Raw genomic sequence first — 17,840 nt, 5'->3', positions numbered from 1 at the left:
GGCCTGGCCAAAACTTTCTTCTTTCTGTGCAGAATAAGAAAAATCAGCCTATGGTGCAGGGGGGTGTTTCCACCTCAGTTTTCTCACAGAACTCCCTCCATGGAGTTTCTCTTTCAGTATAAAAGCAGACAGCCCAAGAAAACACAGCACAAGCATTCCCAGGCCTGGTTTGTGAAGTAACAGCTATGGAGCATGGGAATAGTGGCTCCCCTTCTCCCAGCTGCAGGTTGTGGTGATGCTAGACAAATATTTTTCCATCTTCCAGCAGTGAATGGAGCTTGGAGTGTATTATTTGGGCTTTAATTTGGAGGAAGTCAGTTTTTATTGAAGGACAAGTACATTTTCCAGCTTTGCCTTGAGAGACACTTCCTCACATTTTTTTTTATTCCTGAGAAGTGCCAAGAAGGGAACCAAAGGCAAGGGCAAAAATGAGGACCTGGAACCAGCTTGCCCAAATACACTGGCACTGGCTCATCTCAGCTGGTGATGAAGGCTGATCTGAGACATGGCTAAAGAACTGAAATAATTTTTGTCTTACCTACGCTGATTCATTTGACCCTCACAGCACAGGGGAAATATCCATGACCATTTTCATCCAGGTACTCCATTCTCAAATTTCCAGTAGCCATTATAAAATAGAGTGGATTTGGTTTGGGGTTTTCCTGGAAAATCACTTTTGGCACTCTACAAAAGAGTAAGAGCAGGTGTTTAAATAGAGAACCACAATAAAACACAAATCTTCTTAATGAGTTGTACTCAAACAAAAAGCTAATGGGGTTGGGGCAGTTCTTGCGAGTGTCTGAGGAGTCTCAGGCCTGCAGAGCAGTCTTTGCATCCACATGATAAAATCCTTGGGAGCTAGGAAATCAGATTGCTTTCATTCCCCTTCAGACAAGCCTGGTAGGGTTTCTCTGCTTTTGTAATGATATGCTGCAAATATCTTTTCAATATTTCATTGCTGACTCTCAGGGTTGTATTCTTTGATCTAATTCAGCCATTTAGAGTCCTAAGCATTAACATTCAGTTGATTTATATTTCTGTGCTTACTAATTGCTAATTCTCTAAAATTTATAGGCTTCTTTTTCATCAGATTTAAGAGGCCTTATCCAGATGTATGAAGGGAAACATGGCTACAGGGAATGTAGACTTTGTTACTTGAGCTGCTGTTCCCCCTTCACCTTTCCATTCTCTCTTCTGGTTTTCACCAGTGTCTTTTGTTTTCCATGGAAACTGTCTTTAAGCTGTATGTTCTAAGAGATATGTACTTTTCTGTTTTCTGCTGTTTAGTTAATACCTCATCAGTTTTGGCTGAAGCTGTGTAATCAGAGATAACCTGTGCTTGTTTGAGTATAACCAGGTCCTTTTTTATATTACCAAAACCATGGGTTCTAGGAAACTGCACAATCCTCAAGGAATCTCAGCAAGCCTGCACAAGAATCTGCCACCTCACACCTTGAGCTCTGCTAAAGGCTGGCTTTAGTGTCAAAGCATGAGATCAAAAACCCTTTCCAAGCTTTGAGGTGTACACTGCAGTAAATCTGGGTGCTCTAAATCCATTATAATGGTGGCATCTCTTATGAGCTCATTATGTATTAGGTATTGTTTTTTTAACCCCTACAGAGTTTCTTTTCTTTCCATTCCAGTATATGGTCTATTATACCCTTTTTAAAAAATTATTTATTTTTATGAAAAATCAGTGATTTTTTTTTTATCCTTCTTCTCTGCATAACTTTAGATAATTTATTTTGTTGGGTTTTTTTCTGTAGTAAATAGCTCTGCTTTTTAGGTATTGGTGCTTCAGCTCTGTATCATTTTTGTCTCCCTTCTCTAGGGTTACACTGCAAGGAGTTTCTTTCTCTGAAGATGGAGTAATCAACAATATTCTGCAAAAGTCTACAGTATTTCTGGCAAGGTAAGATAGGTTATACAGATGTAGATAAACCAGAGCTGTCCTATATTTACTCATTATAGAGCTGTCCTATATTCTACACACCACTATTTGGAAGTTAAAAAAAAAGCACCTGCATGTTGAAGAGAAGTTTTTAATTAAGCTATCCACAGTGGCATGCTCATGAAATAATAACGGTTTTTTAAAAGAATTATTAGCATGGAACCCTGTAAGCTTTGCAGGTAGTTCAGTTGTTCCTTTGGCTGACTGAGTACTCCCAGCTGAGCAGTTTGCTCCACAGGTTTGTCTGACTGGAAGGCAGAATGAAAGCATTTTTCTGAAAGTGCTTCCCATTTAGCTATGGCCAAACTTCATGAGAACTGTGGCTCTTAAAAAGCAGCACTAAATTGTTCCACTTTGGGTGGTTCTGGCTACTTCTGTAACATGGACATGTCTTGAATGTGAAACCAGATTTGCATAGGTTAGATTCATGCAAACAATGTAATACTAAATTTTTTTAAGTCATGTAATAGTTTTAAATACTGCACTTAAGTTTACTGGGGTGATAATTAGAATTCTAAATACTTCTATCAGTCACATTCCTTAAATGTAATTTAACAGCTGATAAGAACCAAAAATTTTTCAGAGACAAGATTTTATTTCCTCTAGAAGATCTGAAATGTACTTTTCCTCATGGGGTAAAAGTAAAATGTAACATCATTTTTACTACTACCCAGTGGTGTATCATGCAGCCAGTGTATACACCACCACCTGTGATTTTGCCTGCTGCATGCTCAGTGTTCAGGAAATAAGCCAGAATAAATTTATTTTCCATCTGCTGTATGCTTGAGTGTAGGAGCAGCATGGCTATATTTAAAGGAAATTCATGAGGAAAAAGAAGTGTTTCAGAGCTTAAATAAACAGACTTTGTTCACTTGACTGATGCACAGTGATGACTTCTGGAATTGGCTGAGAATCTTCCAAAATGGGTTTTCATGGCTGTAGGACTGAGCTTGGAGGAGTTTGATTTTGGGGAGAATTGTAGGGCATGGATACAATTGCAGTGCAATGGTGTCACCATCAATGTGCCTATCTATACATTTCCAACACCATCAAATTCACTGCAGGGGGGAGCACAGAACCTTGCTTGCAGTTTTCTGCTAGGGAGAACTGAGAAACTGTATCAATACACAAAAGGATGCAGACAGCTTTTCACTAAATTCTTTATTCATTCTTATAATACAGACAGAGTCCAAGACAGAAGTGTAACAACATGAAGTGGCTCTCTTCTTTCTAAAGATGAAATAACAGTACATTTGAAGCATGGTAAAGGTACAAGAAAGTCACAATGTTGATTGTAGAGATCAAGTCTTGTGTGCAGTTCTGTTCTTTAAGAAGCACATACACAAAGCCATGAGTAAATACCAATGAAACCTGGCAAAATATCACAGAGGACAAAATATTCCAAAGGCGATGTTATCAAAATCCTTTGAAACTTAATTAAAAGATCACATGGACTTGCAAAAGCTGTGTGGATCAGGGCCCAAGAAAAGTCAACTCTAGACTTTAGTTTCCAGTGTCCTTTGCCCTTTTGCATCAAGCAGGAGCTTCTTCCAAAAATAATTTCCTGAATGCAAATGACCTGTTATAGCACTTATTACTTGGGGTGTAATGTTCGAAGCAGGAGTGACCCTTAAATTAGTTGAGGAACACATATGAAACTTGCAACTTCTAATAATAGTGAGGCAAGTCTCCCATATGTTGTTATAAATTTCAGTCCAAGATGATTAACGTGGCTCACAGGCTACTCTTGTAAGATGATAGAAGAGATATTTTTGCTGCCTCTCCTGAGAGGGCTAGTGTTTCAAATTATTTCCAAACAAGCTTCTTCCAAGTGAGAGATGGTTCTCATTTTTTTGTCACCTTAATAAAAAGGTGATGAACACTCTCTTCTTAACTGTGCCCTTATATGAACATCAAACAAATATTATGACAGTATGATGTGATAACAGCATGTATGTGCCAGCCATGAAATAATGTCATATTCATAAATACAAGTCATTAATTTATTGTGCCTGTCATTTTCTTTGGAGTGGAGTGCCTGTATTGTAAGCCTACAGGGAATCTCAGAAGTGAATTCAGCAGCTACATCTTTGTTCAAAATTATTTTTACTTATAGCAGGTCTTTGTCTAATATATTTTACATCAATTCTGTCCAAAGACTTCAGAAGAAAAAAATCTTGTGAACTCCTTTATTAATTAAAATCAAGGCAATAATAAATAGGTAAGAAATTGTTCACGGCCATAAACAAGGTAGAGTGGCCTAGGATCTTTTTTCTTTTGGTATAGAAAAAGGTGACTGATGAAGCTCAAAGGATCATATTTGGTCATTTATTTATTTATTTGTGGATTAGTTATTTATTTATTTACTTGTACTATGTGATGCTGTTCCTAGTTGAGATACATAAAACCTCTAAATGTTCTTGTTTGCCTGGAACTGTTCATCCTGATTCATCCTCTGTGATTCAGAAGAAGTGAGGCTTGAAATGCCTGTCTGTCTGTGGATACTGTTGACGCTGGCTAAAAAGAATTTGTCAGACTGTGTGTGTTTGTGAGCTCTTAGCTGTGCCACTGAACAACTCCTTTAGTTCACTAAATGCAGGCTTGTTTTGAAGCTAAGTGACACAAGTTTTGCTGTGGAAACTGCATCCAATTGTTGGCCTCTCATCACAAAGCCTGTATTTGAGTAAAGTTTTCCAGCTAGTAAGAGGTCATGCCACAGACAAGCAGGATCTTGAACATTGAACTGTGTTGAGATGAACAATCTTTCATTCAGACATCAAAAAGCAGGCTTCTGACTTGAGGGAAAGGGGAGAAAGGGACAGCCAGAAGGAGAAGGAGAAATTATTCAAGTGAATATTAAGCTATAGGGTTGTTGAGAGATTACCTGGGATCTAATGGTCTTCCTGGGGTTTTTGTAAATTTGTCTCTCAGAGATTACTTTATTTTCTTACGTTAACTACTTTATTAAAACATAACTATATAATCATGCTGAAAACCCCTGCAAGGTATGTTCTAGTTTTAGGAGCTACTGGATTATAGATTATTAGGGAACAAAACTCCGTGTGTGTATGTGTTTGTCTGTGCATATCTGCCCTTGTTAAAACTTAGAGCCACATTCCAAACCAAATTGATACAGGATATCTGCACCCTAAAACAGCCAGAGGCTTATCCAAAGAGGTTTAATTCTCATGTAATACTCATGACATTTTTCTCACGTACACTTCTGCTTGGATAACAAAACCAGGCATCAGTTCATACTGCCCAAGGTATGCTCTTTTGTAAGCCAGACATGGCTGGAAAATGGATGGATGTTGGAGCTCCTGCCATTCAACTTCCATGGATAAATTTTGTAACCTTGGTGGTTTTTGGCAGGCTTCTATAAACAAGATTTTGCCTTAGATCCAAGTTTTCTTCCAGCCTAAACCCTATTTGTCTTTGCCTAACCCAATGCTTAGGCATCACTTCTCTGGGCACACTGGCAGTGTACTTGTGGATGTTTATTTTTGCTGTAGGTCTGACCTGCCCCGAGCTCCAGCCCTGGCTTAGCTCAGCAGCCTCTGCCAGTCCCAAAGCTATAGGTGCACCCACCACCTGTCAAAGGTGAGCACTGGATCTCCATTAACACTGAAACTGAGGTATTCATCCTGGTGTTATTCCATCCCAAAGCTTATTCCGCAAACCCTTTACTATTCAAAGCATGCTTTCTCAATTTTTAGATCTTTTTAGCAATAGATGATCTTAAGCTTCAATGGCCTGTTTAGAATGATGCATATTAACAGATCAAATACTTGGAGTCTTTTTAGTCATAAATTTTTTTTTACATGCACTCAAGATTAGCTTTTCTTCAAAGCCCTGACTTAATGAAGTAAATGTGTAGCAATCTTTTGCCATCTAGCTCCATATTCCAACTGAAATAGTCTTTCCACTGCTATACTTGAGGTAGGAATAGACATCACAAAATTAACGAGAAATTGGGAAAAACAAGACTTGAAGCAGAACTCCTGTCCAAAAGGTCTCCTGAAATGTAAACTCATGTTCTATTGAATCTCCTTTGAACATTGAGTAAGTGTCCATAACTAACATTATTTCAGCAGAGTTGTTCTACTTGCTTATGTTGTCCTCAAGATAGTTTTGTTACCCTAAATAAATTACTTTTCTCCTGTTAAAAGTTATTTTTTTCTCTTGAAATCAGATTGCAAAATTATGTGTATAGGCATCTACCTATGATGCATGAATGAAATTTGTTATTTTCTTCTTTGCCATTATGTGGTTATAGGTAATATTTCTAGTTATGACCTCCAACAACTATTATTGCACCTTTCTATTTGGTCTATATAACGTCATAAATTTCCCTGTGTACAAGAGTTCTGATATGAAGATGATGCAGCTGAAAAACCTCATGATAGAGTGGAAAGGACATTTAATATTGGATGGTATCTCAGATAAGATAATTAGATCATTTGGGTATTGAATAATGTGTAGAGATATCAAAATATTTATTATGTGAGGTAATCATTATGACATTGTTGGTAAATTAGACTCTTCTGAAAATTAATTTCAAATTTATCTTCTCATTTCAGTGACAGTTTAAGTAATTTTGTGACTTTATAAAGGAATTTATTTGCCATTAGCACTGCAAAAGGTGGTGTTGGTGTACGAGAAAAAGTACAGAGGGCTTGAGTTCAGCCTGCAAGGCAATTTAAGGAAATGGAAGTTTTCAGCAGCAGCAGCAATAGCTCAGATTCAGTCACCCATAAATCTCCCCAAGGGATGCAATTCCTCAGCATCTGTATCCTTGAGTCCCCTGTCTTTGCTTTAATGTATCCTCTGAGAGAGTCACTACCCCAGCTTCTTTCTAAGGCATCCTCTGGCTCATTTCTTCTGGCTCATTGGAAAATCCATTTGCCCTCTGCTCAAAGGGAGCCAGTTTTATTTTATTGCCCACCTCCTGAGCACACTGCCCACTTCTGCATGGCAGAACAGTCTTTGGTGCTCCCTCCACGGGCTGCCTGTGATATCCCTGAGAGCCAGGGGGGATGCAGGCCTGCCCTGCAGGAGCATTGACAGAAGTGGGCCAGGCTCTTAAAGCAGCAAAAGCCATCCCCACTGCTCTCATGGCAGTGAAACCCTTCCACATGTTTGTAATCTTTCAAGATGGAGAAACTGATCTGATAGAGAAAGGTGGTTTGGGGACTTAATGTACTAGGAAAAACTCTGCCTTTCACCCATTCATCATCTTTGGCCTTGTCCTTAAAAACACATGAAGAACTAGTTCTTAGGGGCAGGATGCCTTACTCTGAGCCAAGCTGGGATAAAATAATGTGGTGGGTTAAGCTCAGTTAACAGCCACACACCCACCTGGCTGCTCATGCCCTCCCCTCTCCTGCTGCATCTGAAGAAAGGAGGAGGAAGGAAAGATTTATGGATGGACAAAAAGATAGGCAGGTGCAGCCAAAGCAAGCTGTGAAAGCAAAGCAGAGGAGGAGGAAAAGGAAGGAGTTGTTGCTCATAATAATGTTGATCTCAGTGTGAAAATTGGAGATGCAGACGTGGGTACAACATTGCTCTGAAACACATGGCTTCCCTACATTAAGTACATTAATGTCCACAGATGTCACAAAATTGGTAGGAGCAGGGTTTTAGTGTCACTGCTCTGCTGATCCACAACCTCGCCTGCAGTGATGTCTGTCTTTATCTCTGCTGGGAGGCCATTTCCTGTTTAATAATTAATTTTAGTATCATTTTGGAGCAGGAACCAACAGTGATTTTTATTTTGGAGAAGGAATTGTTATGGCAAGATTAAGCCTTAAGTTCCTCTTACTTCTCTGTATTGTTTCCTTTTGTATGGCAGTTTTTGTTCAGCTACTGCTTTGTTGCTGCCCTCAGGGCTCTTTGTTTTAGGCATGCCAGCGACCATATTTCAGTGTGATTCTTGCCTTTTTCCAGTTAATATCTGACTGTCACAAAGCTCTGATTTTCAGTGCAGAAAGAAGGGGGCTTTGTTTGCAGCTCCCTGTTGCAGGGGAGCCTGATCTGGTGTTGTATTGCAGTGCACATCCTAAAGTTTAAGTTTATTCTAGGAGACATCTAAATGCAAAACATTTACCCACTTTCTCTCAGACCAGCTTCTCAGCTGACTGTAATTCTGGTGGGTGGCTTTTCAGTCACAAATCTCTTTTGATCCTCTTTGCAATATTCTAATGCCTCATGTTTGGTTAATCCTCTTGCTGTGCTGCTGCCTAGGTTTTTCAGGGCTGCAGTTTGCATGTCTGCCTAGGCTTCATGCCTTAGTGCTGTTAGGTACTGATAAAAAATGAAGTAAAAGAGGACTTGCATATAAATTAGGAATATTCTGTGGCTGATATACTTCCTTATTTGAAAAAAAAAAAAAAGTGAATAAGATTTGGTATTTATTCTATCTATTTCTGTTTTCCAGCCCTGCCCATGGGATAGGGATGGTCTCTGCTGAGCAGGAGGTAAGTGCCTGAGTTTGTACCACAGGCTGGTGCAAAGCACACCATGGCTGCTGCTGGGCCCTGGGTGTGCACTTTGCCTCTCATAGCCTCTGCATGCTCAGGCTCACTGCTGACCTCCTGCCAAACACAATCTGCAGTTCCAGAAACAGACTGAACAAAAGCTGTAGCTGCCTCTTCCCCAGACAGAGCTCCCAGGGAGGGAAGTTATTGCTGCTCTTTCTGTTTTGCTCCACAATGAAGGTGCAGGGCTGCTGTGGTGATTTAGCACCTGGTTTCTGTGGACAGCACAGAAGGAGCCATCATGCAGAAAGGTTTCTTAGGGAAAAACAACCCCAGTTCTTGCTGTGGCCTCGAGATCAGCCCTGGACCCGAGGCCAGTGTGAGCAGGGGAGCAGGCTGCACTCCTCTGGCAGGGCAGAGCCCAGGTCACTGCAATCTCCCCCTGCTGGAAGAAATTCCCCTCTTCTGGAAAACTGTCATCTCCAGTCAGAATTAATTCCCAATTTCTTGTCTGCTTCTGGATTCCTTGGGTGTCTTTGCTCTGGGTTTACTCAGAGACACTGACCTCACTGCCCTTCGGGAGAGTTTGGAGAGTCCCACTGAGTCAGCACCACTATCCATTCCAGGACACAAAATCTTGAAAGCCCCAAAAGAAAAAATTTCATTTTAAAGATTCCTAAATTTGCCCAAGTAGATTTCCATTAAAAATTTATTAAGAATTTCTGGATTAATTACACAAATTGAAACAACGGGATCTAACAACTATTACATTCAGTTGGATAAACATTTGTGCTGTGTAGAAATGTGTCATTTATTTTAATCCTCTTCTTGATTAGCTTAGAAGCTTCCCAGCCTAAATCATTCTGTGATTCTGGTTTCTTCTTTTTTACTTTGATGCTAATTATAGGTTATTCTATGAGAGAATATGTGGGCATTTTTTTCTATCTCATTTTTTTGAGCAGAGTGCCTTTATAGTGCAACTTTGTCATAATTCTCTTCTTAGCACATTTTTAAGCATCTAAACATCTGAGATAAATTCTAAGTAGATAATGTTGGGGTTTTTTCCTGGAAAATTTTGCAAATGTGGTGACTTAAGCAGTTCTAAATATCTTTGTACAGGTGTTGCTGACTGGATGAAATTAATTTCTGCAACTCAGCCCCTATCCAATGAAGTTTTGCAGGACACACTGAAGTGTAAGTACATGAGTGAAACTGAGCATGTTCTTCAAATTCTACTGCTAAATGAGGTATTTTATCATTAAAAAAAAAAAAAAAAAACAAACAAAAGCAAACCAAGTCCTTCCCCAAATGACTCATTGTGATAATCACAAAGTGCTGGTAGTTCTCTAATGGGTACAGAGTTCAGTGCACACACTGATTTTGTGTTTTTCCTTTGAGTTATAGCAGTATATGCACATTCAGCTAACACCCAAAGAAGTAAAACTAATAGCAAATGTGTTAAACCTATTTTAAATATTCAGGATCTCTTCATACAAGAAAGTGTAATTAGAATTTACCTTTATATTCTATTGTATTTTAACTTAAATGTAAAAGCTATCAAACCGTTTTTGAGAGCAGGAGGAGCAGACATTCCAAAAATAACGATGATCTAGAAATCAATGTTGTGCCCTAAGGTTTGGAGCAGTCGTGCAATCCCCACTGTCATGTACTTTTGGTAGTAACAGAGTTGAAAACTAGGGCAGCACTGAGGGACTGCCATGGCATGTGCTGGAACTTCCTGCAATCATATTTGTCCTTACTTTTCATCAACCTGGTTGCAAGGAAATATTTAAGAGAATAAAAGCTCTGAGAAAAGGCTTTGGTAAACCTTGGTTGTGTGTGGAAAAGCAAGAGCAGCTGAGAGTGGTGTATAATGAAAAAAGAATTAGGCAAACAAAAGACAAATCCATAGCTGAGGAAAAGAACACCTTTCCCATGCACAAAGTTTTTGAAAATAGAGCCTTTATTTGCATAGTGGTTCCTTAGTCTATAATGCTGTGTTGCAGTGACCTTCTTTGCATCATGGGCTTGATTCTGAAACTCTACCAAAGTGCTTATTAGAAGGTATTCACAGCACATCAGGTACAACTTCAAGGCTTTTGGATTATTAGGAGGTTTTAGTCAATAACAAAAATTTTCAGGGCTTTATATCTCTTTATACTTTACATTGATTCTTGTCAGACTGTGCAACATTTTCCAACCCATGCAGTTAGTGGATTACTGCATGTAAAAATAGATTTGGTAAAGTCACCACGTGGGATGCTGTGGGCATGCTGGGGGAGCTCCTGGGGCAGAGAGTGCTTGTCATGGCTTCCTTTAACTCCTCATCTGAATTAGAAATATGTGCCTCAGTAGTTAAAAAATTAATTGAAAACAGAGCAAGTGCTTCAACCAGTGACCTCTGACTAAGGATTGAATTGGTGGTTGGATTTGGATAAATTCATGGAGTTTTGTAGTCCTTTTTTGAATGCCACTTCAGTGGGCTGTCAGTGGGTTCTTAAATGAACTTAAGCACTGCTTGGGAAAAATGATTGTGTTTTCTCTGATTTCTGTTGGAAAGGCAGGGAGAATCTGACCCAGCATCTGTGGTGAGCAGGACTGATGGACTGAGCATCTGAGCAGCACCATAGCAAAACCTGAGCAGGTGCTACTGCTGCCAACCACACAGCTCAGGTCAGAAGGTGTGGAAGAAAGCTGGGGTTACTGGAAATTGGGCACAATTTACAGGTGATATGGGAGGGAGCTGAGGCAGAAGTGCATGTGAGTAGTCCAGAAATCAGAGTAGGGTATTGTGGGTGTGTGAGACAGAGAAGAGGAATTGAAGGCTTGGAGAGGGTTTCACAGATGTGGAGGAACTGTGAAGGGTAGCAAGGGCAGGAACTGTGAAATTGTGTCAGAGGGAGGGAGAAACCAGATTTCATTTATCCTGTTACCCTTGGACAAACTCATTAAAACGTTGCCATCTGGTGCAGAGGTTGTTAAGTGACAAATTTTGACCCAAAAGGAGTAGGTTAGCAGTTTCTTACCCAGGTTCCTCTGAAGCTTCAGCACAGCTGAACCATTCAGTCTGGGTACCATTGCAGCAGTTCCAGTGCTAACACCATTCCCTGACTTCTGTGGTTCAGTTTGCACCAGTTTCCCTCATTGCAGCTGGATTGGTGCTGCATCCACATCACTCTGGGGTGAACATGTGCACACAGAGCAGGGCATGCCAAAAATTTAGAGGGTTTGGGCAATATTATAGGAAAAACTAGCAAACTTCAATAAGCGAATAACGAATAAAAATAGCTAATAAAATAAATACAAGGTCTTATGACAGCAAAAAGTCAAACTTGCTTTAAAACTATTTCTTCTGAAGGGGAGAGTGCCTTCCTAACCCCTACAGGAAAATGCTTTCACTGGACTTTGGGAGAAGGGTGCAAGAGGCAGCATTATCCGGCAAGTTGAGTTGCAGGAAAGGCTTTGATGCCTGTGCCCTCCCAAGCCTAGTCCATGCCCAGCAGGGATTCCTGCACCCTGGTGCAGGGTGGGGACCTTGAAGCCACATAGCCCCACTCCCTGGGCAACTGCTGCACCTCTGAGGCTCCATGTTGAGGGCTGGGGCACCTCAGATTTGGGTATTGTGGTTTTCAACATCACAGCACCCATGTCTGGCCTCAGCCTTGCACACTGAAATGTTTTACCAGCTAAATATTTCATTGTCTGCCTAGCCTGTGCCTGGCTGTAGTCATTTCAAATGGATGCTCTGCATTTAAAAACACTGACTGCTTTGCCTCAGCCCAACATAATCAGCTGTCTTGCAAACTCCACAGCTAATGAAATATTAAATCTGTTTTGGCACCCAGAAATAAATATGGGCTTGAGATTCTTGTCACATGTATCTCCCTCTCCTTAGGTCCCTGTCCCTGCCACATGACACTGAGGTGCTGCTGCTCAGGCCAAGGCTTGTTGTTGGGTGGTGGCACAGGAGATGAGCAGTGCTCTAGACCAGACTGTTATCTATTGGGATGCAGTGAAGTGATCCAGGCAGGCAGCAGCTGTGCCTGCAGCCTGTGGAATGTCCGCCCCACGGCACCAAGTTGCTCAGTGGGAGCTGCATTCATTTAAAAGCTGAAGATAAAAGTAGAAACTTGCATTAGAAACCAGGCTAGAATAATAAAGAGCACAGTAGGCATAAGCCTATACAAAGATATTTATAATTTAGTTACAAAATTCTTGTTTAAAAACAGGATGTAGTTTAAAAGTCAGTGTTGTAGCAATACCACTGTGTTAATGCAAGGTGACCGTGCCTTTCCAGTACTTGGTCTTGTTTTAATTCTCATGGCCAGGAGTTTGATTTTCTCCTCTGGCCACCTATAGATGAGCTAAAACAGTAATAAAACATTTGCACAAGATCTGCCCAGGTCCCAAGTCAATGCTCCTCGAAATGAGAGGGCACAGTGTCACCAAATTTAACAGATTTTGGGTCGAGCTCCTCAGACCTGCCCCTGCAAATCCTTGCAGCCCCTGCTGAGTGCCCAAGGGGCTTAATACTGTCTGGGGAACTTGTCACTTAAAGAAAAGCCCTGGGAACTGCTGCTAAGGGTTGAGCTTTGGCCTTCTGTTGCACCCCAGCCCCAGAAACTCTGGTCTCTGAGGGAGCAGGGCTCCCATTAGAGCTGGATGAAATGACACAGCACAGACAGTGTGTACAAACCCTGTACCCAGCACTTGGCAGCACAACGCTTTCTCCAGGCCACAAGGCAGTAATTAGTGAAAGATGAGGGGTTTTTAATTCACAGGTGGACTGTTTGCAAGTAATGAGTGCAATATTGTGTGCTGTTGTTGGGTGGTCACAACAGCTGTAGCAGCAGTGCTTTTGTACAAGGAGCTGCTGGATTTTGTGGTGGTGTGTGCAGGGGTGGCTGCCTGCTCCTTGTCCCCCAGCTTTCCAGGCTAGGGAGGGTTTCCCAGCCACTGGAGGAGCAGAGGGATGTTGTTCTTATTTTTGAGTACCTGCCCATCCCCTGGCTCTGTCTGCCCTGCACAGCCCCTCCAGCATGCAATGGATAATCTGTGAGCAGCAGCTACAGTTACAGTGGTGCTTCTCTTGATGAATGTTACCAGTGCAGTGTTTTCTTTGGCTTTGAAAGCACTGCAAGAAATTCCTTGGCAAGGCAATGACTGACTGGAAATGTGTTAGAAATCTACTTGACAGCTGGAGAGCTGCTTGGCAATGATCATTGAGGTGCTGCAGTGTGCCCAGGAGCAGGCAACAGAGCTGGGTGAAGGGGCTGAGGGTCAGTCATGTGAGGAGGGGCTGAGGGAGCTGGGGGTGTCCAGCCTGGAGAAAAGCAGGCTCAGAGGAGATCTTATTGTTCCCTAGAACTACCTGAAAGGAGGGTGTAGTGAGATGACTTGGCCTCTTCTCCCAAATAACAGCAACAGATCCAGGGGAAATGGCCTCAGGTTGTGCCAGGAGAGGTTTAGGTTGGATATTAGAAAAAATTTCTTCATCAAAGGGATGGCCAAGCATTGTAACCATCTGCCCAGGGCAGTGGTAGAGGCACTATCCCTGGAGGTATTGAAAAGCTGCATAGGTGTGGCACTAAGGGACATGTTTTAGTGGTGTAGTGAACTTGGCAGTGCCAGTTATCAGTTGGACTTGATGACCCTGGAGGTCTTTTCCAATCTAAATGATTCCCTGATTCTATAAAACCTACCTAAATAGATGGGAGACCTAGCCAGAGCCCAGCACAGGCACTGAAAGTGAATGCTGACTGCAGTGAGGGCTCGAGCACAGTGCCCAGCCCTGCAGCACCCCTGGCTTTTAGCCTGTTGCTGTAGCACAAGCCAGGCCCAGCATGAGCCTTGTGTCCCCAGGCTTGTCCCCATGAGGGCCAGGGGACTCCTGTGAGTCCTGGGTGCTGTTTGCCAGCCCCAGCCAGGTGTGAGCTCTGTGACAGCCTCCCAGAGGGGATGCCCAGGCATGCTCGTGTGTATTGTACAGTAGTTTGGGTGTCAAGAACTCCCCCAAAGCAGGAATGCATTACCCAGGGTGTCTGTGCGCAGCCTCTCTTACGAAATAGTTTTCATTTTTAGCATAGCTTTTATTTTTGAAAAATTGAAAATGCTATTTTAGTTTGCTCAGCTTTCATTCTGGAAGCTTTCCTTTGGAATGGGGCTGTTTCCTAAAAAACTTTGGTGTAATTATTACTTCTCTGTGGTGGTACATGATTTGATGCTGCCTGACAGGATAAAATCAGAGAAGCATTACCCAGGCCTCTCCCCCAGTCTTTTCCACTGTTTTCTTTGCTTTAAATCTCGCCAGTCCTTGGTGCTCAGTGTGTTCTGGCACCTCAGAGCTGTCCCAGGGCTGAGGGGAACACACAGTGGTGATGGCCCCAAGTTTTTATATGGCAACTCCATTCTTTGAACATCTTTTCCACATATCACAGAACTGTTAGGGTTGTTGGAAGGGGCCTCTGGAGAGCATTCAGCCTCCTGCCAAGGCAGGGTCACCTGGAGCAGGGGCACAGGAATGCACCCAGATGGGTTTGGAATGTCTCTGGAGAAGCAGACTCTGCAACCTCGCTGGGAAACTGTTCCAGTGGTCTGACACCCTCAGTATAAAGTTCTCCCTCATGTTGAGGTTGAACTTGTTGTGTTTTAGTTTGTGGCCACTGCTTCTCACCCTGTTGCTGGGCATCACTGGAAAGAGTCTGGCACCATCCTCTTGGCACCTGCCTTTGAGTTATTTATATGCATTAATGAGATCCCCTCTCCATCTCTTCTCCTCTAGACTAAACTGGTCCAGCTCCCGCGGTCTCTCCTTGTAAGAGAGTGCTCCAGATCCCTCATCGTCTCTGTGCCCTCTGCTGGACCCTCTCCAGCAGCTCCTGGTGTTTTCTGTACCGAGGAGCCCAGACCTGGACACAGCGCTCCAGATGTGCCTCACTAGGGCCGAGTAGAGAGGGAGGAGGCTTTAAAGGAGGAGAAGCCAATGAGCGGCGCCTTTCCTGCCTGGGTGATTTTCCCCTTTTCCTTTATTCTAAATGGCAGGGCCGGCGCTGGGGCGGGGCGGGAGCTCCGAGGCCGGGGGCGCTCGGGGGCTGCGGGCCGGGCTCAGGTGCCGGCGGGGGCCGGGTCGGGGCCGCGGCACCGCCGCTCCGGGCTCGGCTGCGCTCCCGCCCCCGGCCCCGCCCGGCCCCGCCGCCGCCGCCCCGGGGAGGGCGGGGAGCGCCCGGCGGAGCGGCGGGAGCGGCGGCGGGCGCGGGGCCCTCCCGGCGCTACCTGTGCGAGCGCCGCGGGGCCGGGCGGGGCCGGGAGCGCTCCAGCATGGACTTTGACGGTGGGTTTGCGTCTTTGCCGCGCAGGAGCCCGCAGGAGGCGGCGGCGTCGGTGGGACGAGGGCCGGATCCCGCGGGCACCGCCGGAGGAAGGGGCAGCCCGGCGGCCGGGGACCGTGCGCGGCGGGGCCACGCTTCCAGCACGCTGCTCGCACGGACACCGCCCCGCCGCGCCGGTATGTGCCCGGCTCCATCGGCCCGAGCCGCGCCGGGAGGGAGGGAGGGAGGGAGCGGGGATGCGCGGCCGCACCGCGGGGCCGTGGGCAGCGCTGGCCGCGGGGAGACAGAGCCGGGGTCTGCCAGGACAGCCGGCGGTGCTGCTGCCCTGCTCCTCCCGTCCTCTCGCTGCGAGGAGCCGCCCGCCGACTCCTCCGAACTGAGCAAAGCGGAGGTGCCGCTCCCGCTGGGCACCCTGAGGAAAGGTGGTGCTACGGACAGCGGTGAGAGATGCGGAGTGGGAAGGTGAACGGCGTGCCTGGTTCTCTCCAAGCGCTGTTCCGGCTGCTGTGTTTGCCGGCCGAGGTGATGTGAGGGTCTGTCAGCCCCTGCTTTGCCACGAGCATCTTTCCAGGCTTCCACACTGACTCTTATACAGAGCAGGTTACGTTCGTCTGGCGTGTTGTAAAATACAGATTTAATAATGCAAGACCCATCATGGCAAAAATTCTTAAACGTTTAGAAATATTTTATGCTTTCTCATAGTTCAGTAAGTAGCAGTCCAAATTAGGTTTCTAAATATAGTCATTTTAAAAAAGGAAAAAATGCAGAGATTTATCCTGTAGGCTTAACAAAGTGGCATTTTTAACCTTTAAGTACATACCAATTAGTTTTCTTGTGAACATCACGTTCTGCTGGGCACATTCTTGCTTTAAAATCACCTTGGTTGGTACAAGTTGCCCGAGGGGTCGGGCAGAGCCTCGGGACGCTCCTGTCCCTGGGGACAAGGCGTTTCCGTGGGCAGGGTCCGGGGGACAGGGCTGGCAGCGGTGCCAGGCTGTGCGGGCACGGCTGCCTCGCCTGGCTCCCGGCCCTTCCCGCTGCCAGGCGCGAAGGCGGCAATGCTGGGAGCAGGAGCTGGCACATCAGGAGGGGTGGAATTCAAGGAAACAAATACCGGGGGAGAGCCGTGAGACAGAGTGGTTTTTAAGGCTGACATAGTTCTTTGTTGCAATTCGGGGCAGCTTTTGTGCAGCTGGAGCATCTGGTTGTTTGCTCCTCACTTTGTCCTCTTACTCCTTAGTTTGTGTGAGTCAGTGGTAACATAGTTGTGATTTAAAATGTGGGGCTGTGTTTTCCTGTGCCTTCCTATGTGAGAGATGTGGAAAGATGGCTTTCCTGGTGCTTTACTAATTCCCATTTCCCTTTTTATAATGGGCTTCTGGAGATTAAAGAACAGAATGGGCTTGTGTGCTGCCTTTATTGTGCTCTTCTGTGGTTCATCTTGGGCAGATCTTGACCGTCTCCTTCCTTCTGACTTTCATTTGTGTTACTCCAGTGGAGCCTTCAGCTTCCTGAGGCTGTCACAAAGGCAGGCAGTGTCCCTCATTCATACCTTATGCTCTGCAGCTCCATATGTTGGTGGTTGAATCTTGTGACAGCCACTACAATAAAGCCCGACCCTGTCAGCCCGAGACACCGATCGGCTGCTCTCGCTGCTGCTGCTGCTCCTCAGCTCCTGCTGGCAGGATCCCCAGGCTGGGCAGCAGCCAGCAAGAGCTGCAGGAGGGGCTTTTCTTGCTCGTAAGGATTTGTGCATCCCTTTTCATTGTCTGCAGCTCTGTCTCTGCCAGGCACCTGTGGAGGACAGTAATGCACCTTTACAAACCAGGCTGGATCCTGAGCCTTAGTCTCGGAGTTAGCAGCTCAATGTCTCAATGTGTTCCTGAAGAGGACTGTTGGTAGGGAGGCTGTGACTGCATAATGGAGTTGTTGGGATGAAGTTTTGTGGTATATGTAGGAAAATTCCTGCTTCCACTCTAGTTGGTTACAGTGTTGCAGCATTGTAATAAAGAGGCTGCTCTGTCTGGGCCCAGGGCTGTGCCTTACAGCAGTCTGACCTCAGTGTAGGACTTGGCCAGTGTCTCT

General features: G+C 44.5%; 1 protein-coding gene across 7 annotated transcripts in view; it reads left to right on the top strand.

The window, feature by feature from the left end:
- Positions 1-17,840, top strand: part of C8H2orf88 (chromosome 8 C2orf88 homolog) — a 38,566-nt gene that overhangs the window by 9,802 nt on the left and 10,924 nt on the right. For 2 of the 7 annotated variants that reach the window (XR_010028603.1, XR_010028605.1), the window contains 4 exons: positions 1,832-1,912; positions 5,464-5,551; positions 8,388-8,427; positions 9,547-9,621. The gene's annotated coding sequence lies outside the window, so the exon portion shown is untranslated. Of the gene's footprint in view, positions 1-1,831; positions 1,913-5,463; positions 5,552-8,387; positions 8,428-9,546; positions 9,622-15,679; positions 15,758-15,804; positions 15,932-17,840 lie in introns of those variants that run through there. The other 5 variants (XR_010028602.1, XR_010028604.1, XM_063162516.1 and 2 more) reach the window with 4 other exon arrangements.

The sequence above is a fragment of the Melospiza melodia genome, chromosome 8 (assembly GCF_035770615.1).
Source record: "Melospiza melodia melodia isolate bMelMel2 chromosome 8, bMelMel2.pri, whole genome shotgun sequence".
Classification (NCBI taxonomy): Eukaryota; Metazoa; Chordata; class Aves; order Passeriformes; family Passerellidae; genus Melospiza; species Melospiza melodia.
Note: the sequence above shows the minus strand (reverse complement) of the source record. Positions and strands in the feature narration are given on the sequence as shown.